Here is a 6,460-nt window from a genome sequence, read left to right on the forward strand (position 1 = left end):
AGCATAAATATTATTCATTGTAAGACTGATGGTAATGTTGAAAATGAGCAGATGGGACCATAGTTCGGCAAAAGAAAATAGAACTCACTCAGACTCACCTTCGCCCTAATTTTCGTGGGCTGAACTCGCGCCGTCTCACAGTAAGCAAATTTTTTAAAATCGGACTCACCAAATTGTTACTCACCCTGGCGCACTCAGCCAGGTATTCTAGAACGTCCGTTCACTCAGCGCTTCACCTTTAATTGAGAAAGCCGATGGGAGCACTGTCTCTAGGTTTGCCCCGCTGCGGTGGTCTAGTGGTTAAGGTACTCGGCTGCTGACCCGCAGGTTGCGGGCTTGAATCCCAGCTGCGGCGGCTGCATTTCCGATGGAGGCGGAAATGTTGTAGGCCCGTGTGCTCAGATTCGGGTGCATGTTAAAGAACCCCAGGTGGTCGAAATTTCCGGAGCCTTCCACTACGGCGTCTCTCATAATCATATGGTGGTTTTGGGTCGTTAAACCCCACAAATAGTTCTGTCTAGTGCCCCAAAGTTGAAATACTTAAAAAATCCCAAAGTCTGGCTTGAGGAAGATTTCTCGCCGAAAGTCCAACTTGCCAGAAAGAAGTTACGCGACTACGCTAAGGCTCAACGTAAAGGCGATGAAAAATATACGGTGCATTTTAACAAGCTTCAGATGCATGGTTCTACATTCTGTTACAACTCGGTAAATGATTGCGTTGTCATGATGTCAACAAATAAACAAAGCCCTCCTGAATGACCCTGTAAAACACGTCACCACATGCCAACCTAGTCAAAACCGGTCTCGCTACTTTTATTTAATTTTCCCAGCGTTTATAAAAAGCTTGATGCAATAAACGCCCTCGTGTACACGTGCTCAGCTGATATAGTCGTAGGTACGGAATCATGGTTGACCGAGGACGTAACAAACAGCGAACTTCCGTTTCCATCATCGTTTGTTTTGTTTCGTAAAGATAGACTGGGTTGTCGAGGTGGTGGCGTTATTATTGCCATAAATGAAATCTATCAGCCATCGCTTCTTCCCTCAGATTCCTCCCTTGAAATTGTCTGGATTTCATCATATTTCGATCACATTCATTGCATAATTGGGGCCTGTTACCGACCTCCTGATTGTCGGCAGGATTTTGTTGAGTTTCTTCAGGAAGCCATTGATTTCATTCTCCTCAAGTTTCCTAATTGTTTTCTAATACTTGGTGGCGACTTTACCTATCCTTCAATCAACTGGTCCACTTTATCTGTCCCTGCTCATCCTAATTGCCAACTTTCTGCGCCTTTTCCATTATCACAATCTATAACAGATTGTGCAGCAACCAACACGTGACAGCAATATTTTAGACCTTATAATAACCAATCATACCGACAGCACTAAAGATGAGATCTTAGAAGAAATAAGTGATCATAGGACAGTTCACTGCTCTCTGCCTCTTCCGCATGCCAAAGAAATAAACGTCCGAAAAATTATACTTAACTACGCACGCACAGACACTGATAAGCTTAACAGATTGCTAGAATCTTTTTCGGATGAATTTATATCTAACTTTCCCAATCAGTCTACCAAACAAAACTGGTGCTTATTTCGTGACAAATTAAAAGAAATTGAACGTTTTTGTGTGCCGGTGATTACAATAACTGAAAGAGCGGATGATCCATGGTTGACCAGTGACATTAAAAGATGGCTTAATAGAAAAAAGAGAGCGTACACTAAAGCGTCGAAAACGAACGCGTCGGAGGACTGGCAGAAATTTAAAAACATTTCCAAACAAACAGAAACCGCAATTTCTGAAGCGAAAAATAAGTACTACAATGACACGCTACCTAACATGTTCAAAACTGACTCTAAGAAGTTCTGGAGCACTGTAAATCCCAAGAAATGATAGCCGGTTCCAGCACTCTGTGGAGAGGATGGCAACACCCTGAGCTTAGGCAGCTGTGCTGAAAAACTTAGCCTTTTTTTTTTTCTGAAGTTCACACAATCGAGAGACCGCTCGATAGCAACCTAAATTTGCCACAGCTAACTATCTCTATTCAATTTTCTCCCATCACAGTTCTTAAAACCAGTCCCGGCCCTGATGATATTAGCGATAAGCTTTTAAAACTAACCAGCCCCTTCTCAGCCTCTTTGCTCGCGTTAATTTTTCAACAATCTTTAGATACCAGTTGCTTACCAGAGGACTGGAAATCTGCTTACATAATCCCAATATTCAAATCTGGTGATAATACTCAGCCCAATAACTACAGACCAATCTCTTTGACGTCCATATGTTGCAAACTTCTCGAACATATCCTATTCACAAATATAATGGCTTATCTTAATTTAAATAACTTGCTCCTAAACAACCAACATAGTTTTTGTCATAATTTCTCATGTCAATCGCAACTTTTCGAATTAATTACTGACCTTCATTCTGCGCTTAACTCTTCCTGTCATGTCGATGCCATATTTATTGATTTCTCAAAGGCATTTGATAGGGTCCCCTACAAACGTTTAGAACTAAAAATTCGCAATCTGAAGCTTGAAAACAATACAACACAATGGATACTGGAATTTCTTACTAACCGCTTCCAATCTGTAAAACTAAATAGCTACATCTCGAACCCTACTAGCGTTTTATCCGGTGTTCCCCAAGGCTCGGTTCTTGGCCCTCTTTTGTTCTTAATATACATTAATGACATAGCATGTTACATAAGTTCACAAATTCGGCTATTTGCAGACGACTGCGTTATTTACACAGAAATAGCTTGCCCTACCAATAATACCATTTTACAATCTGACCTCGATAGGCTGGCCGAGTGGTGCGACACGTGGCAGATGGAAATTAATATAGGGAAAACTAAGCACTTGGAATTTAGTTCTGCTCTAATCCCTTTGCCTAAGTCATACACCATAAATGACATTCAAATTGATTCAGTACAATCGTTTAAATATCTTGGGGTATTTTTCACAGCCAATCTAAACTGGACCACTCACATTGAACATATCACTACTAAAGCAATAAAAAAACTTGGCATCCTCAAAAGGCGCTTATACCTTGCCAACAAAGAAACTAGACTGCATGCATACGTTTCCCTGATAAGGCCATCGCTGGAGTATGCTTCAATAATATGGCACCCTCACACTGAAAATTTAACTTACCTGGTTGAATCAGTTCAAAACAAAGTTGCGCGCTTCATAACGTCGTCGTACTCACCATATGAAAGCGTAAGTTCCATACTGAAATCGCTTAATCTGCCCTCCCTTGCCACGCGCCGTAAACTTGCAAGGCTATTTAATTTTCACTCACTCTTCCACAGCAACTCCCAGTTTGCGCACAAGCATATCCTCCCGCCATCACACATTTCAGCCCGTGTTGATCACCCTAACAAAGTTAATCCCATCTTCCCAAGAACAAAAAATACAAAAACTCGCCCTTAGCCCTGTCAAGAACCAACTGGAATTCCTTGCCAGCTGATGTAGCCACTCTAACAGAATCATCATCCTTTCTGAAAGCTGTAAAAGTGTTCTTGGAAGTTCCAATCGATCAATGTAGTTATGCGGTGGTGTTGTTTATGTGAATTACTTGAATATTTTTGTGTGTGTTATTCGCGTCTACACTTGTTACCTGGAGCCTATTGTATTTTTTATTAACGCACCTTTTCTTCTGCAGAGTTTATATATGTTTTTTTTATTATCCTTATCACCACTGTTGTGTGTACTTTTTTTTCTTCTTTTTTCCATTTAAGCTTTATATAAAGATGCTTCTGAATATTTAATGTTACACATGTTGAAAATCTTCCTAATCCCCCCCTATGTAATGCCCTCCCGGGTCCTTAGGGTATGTAAATAAATAAATAAAATAAATAAATCAAAGCACTGTCTCCAGGCACGGCAAGTCACTGCATATCAGCGATAATCTGCTGTGATTCTTGACTAGCGCAGTGTCATTTTGAGCCGAGCTGTGGCGCAGTGCTCAACTCTGTCAAGTGAAGGGTGAAAGTCGAGTCGAGGAGCGTTTGTGAATACGGGGTCAGACTCACAGCTCCATCCGAGTCTGAGCGAGTCCGAGTGAGTCGACTGGTGAGCGAGTTCGCCGACCAATGGTTGTCGTGGACCAATTTCGACAGTTCTTTCCGCGTTCGTCTCGGCATTCAGCAATACACATTGTAGCACTGCAGAAAGCAGATGAAAAAACACAGGAGGTCGCTTTTTGAAAACCCACATTGGATTATGCACCATGCTCGTATCACACAACGTGCAGAGCACACTTTTTCATAAATCGACGGTGATCAGCCCCACAAGTTCTCCACTGCCTAGCAATAAAGGCGAATACATAATAGAATTCGCAGATATTATGAAATTCTGTTTCAGTAGTGCGAAAAGTATCACAGACAAAAATAATTCCAGCAACAAAATACAGACAATAAAATTTTGCAATAATCTCACTTCTACAAGAAGGTCACCGTAAATATCAAATACAAATAAATATGTCATCAGAACTCTTACAGCTGAACAGACACTATCCCCCCTATTCTATTCATGAGGTAATAAGCTTTGATAACGAGGTCATGTAATGATTACTTGAGAAACTGCTGCAGGGCCTTTTTAAGGCTTATTTGTGGGCTAGTTAGTTCAGCATCACAGTGAATGAATAACGATCCACACTAAGGAGTTCACACCGTCATTCGTTCATAACGTAGTTTTCCTTATAAGTTCCCATTTTCTACTGTATTACCATTTTTATTGTTTATTGATTCAGTACGTTACACGAGTAACCTATTGAATATTGCTGCATCATTCTACATCACGAGCGTCTTGTCTTGTTGGATTCCACACGAGATTTTAATAGTGCTGTGTGTTTTCACGCAAACTTTACTGGCTAAACCCTTTCAGATAGACGACACACTTAATCCATGGATGGAGATTGAGCTGCTCCATTTGCCACTATTGCTTTGCGACTTAAGTGAAGCACCTTTTTTAGGGCCCAAGTTCACTCAGTTCATAGCTTTTTAACAGTGTGACCACTCTTTGCTCCTACATCGTTACTAGTGACATGCACCTTTAGGTGGTTATTTTGAAGTACTCCATAGGTAGTCCTCTTGTTCAGGTTGTTAAAGAAAGCACTGGCTGTAGGGGCGCAGGTAGGAATATTTTTTGCGCGGGGCAAACAGCCCCTTGACCTAAAGTGGGGGTCAGATAAGCAAATGGTAAGTTTGCTCTCCGTGTGCCATGGCGAAACAAAATTTCAAAACGGGGAGGAGCGGAGCATGGGCTCAGTGTACCCCCACTGGCTACTCTACAGACTGTCTGCAGTTCCTTAGTTGTTTCAGGTTACTGGAATGCTAGTGAAGTTGCACGCACCAATGAACTTTAAAAAATTGCGATATCCGGCTTGTTTCTAGTGTCACAAAGCAATTTGTTGCGTATGCTCGGCCATTATGCTTCCTGTGCATCACACTGACAATAGCAAAGCAGCTATTCTTCCCCCAGGGACACCTTTGCCTTTCGCTAGCTGAGAAGCAAAGAGCGGCAACGCCATTAGCGTAGCACTGAAAAGTTGCCAATTTGATTGCAGGACTTCCTTGCAAGTGACAGCCACTGTTTCGACCACCTTCATAGCTCACCGTGACGTTCACTTGAGCGTTAAAGGACACATCCCCTGGCTGTCATCAGCTTCCCTTTCGCTTTTCCAGGAGGTGACCCTCGTTTCAGTTGGTGCATGCTTTCTGGAGCAAGCATTCCGCACTGCAACTCAGAAGAATAGACAGGAAATCCAAATTTGCCAAATGTGGCAGCATATAACATAACATGTGCCAACCTGCAAAGGTTAAACTTTGTAATTATTCTAGACATGTGCACGGGAATAGCCTGCATTTTAGGATTCCACAACACTACGTTTGTGGGGTTAGTTTGTACTCACGTTATCGACGATAGTTTACCTTTGAACGTAACTCACACGCAGCAGCAATGAAAAATTAGCACACATTTAACAGGAATACATTATTTCCATACCACAATGACTTTTCCAACAACCTGCTGTATGTTGACTTGACCTCCTTCAAGAACCCGTACGGCTGAGGAATGAACCTGCCTGTGAACACAGTTCGAGTCCGCAAGTCACAGAAATAAGAGAGGAAGCGTTTAGAACTTGAAGCCAGCTTGCAGCTGAACATTTCAAACGCGGCAAAAAACAAAACCACGTGTTGCAAACAAACTAAGCGTACAAGCCGGGCCCAGTGGCTGTAGTTACCTCACGCGTGGAGAAAGGAATTTAAAAGCTTCCTCTGTGACTCGCAGGCTGCTGGCGCGCACACAAACGTGCTAAAGAAAACTGAATTATATTCTTTGGCTTGCTTTGCTTTAAATATATAACGAAAACATTATTCCTGCACGTCAAAACTGGGCACTTCTAGTCTACAATCTAAACATACTAATGTCTATGTATGCAGTGCCGCGTTTGTTCATC

This window comes from Rhipicephalus microplus, chromosome 2, assembly GCF_043290135.1.
Source record: "Rhipicephalus microplus isolate Deutch F79 chromosome 2, USDA_Rmic, whole genome shotgun sequence".
NCBI classification, from domain to species: Eukaryota; Metazoa; Arthropoda; class Arachnida; order Ixodida; family Ixodidae; genus Rhipicephalus; species Rhipicephalus microplus.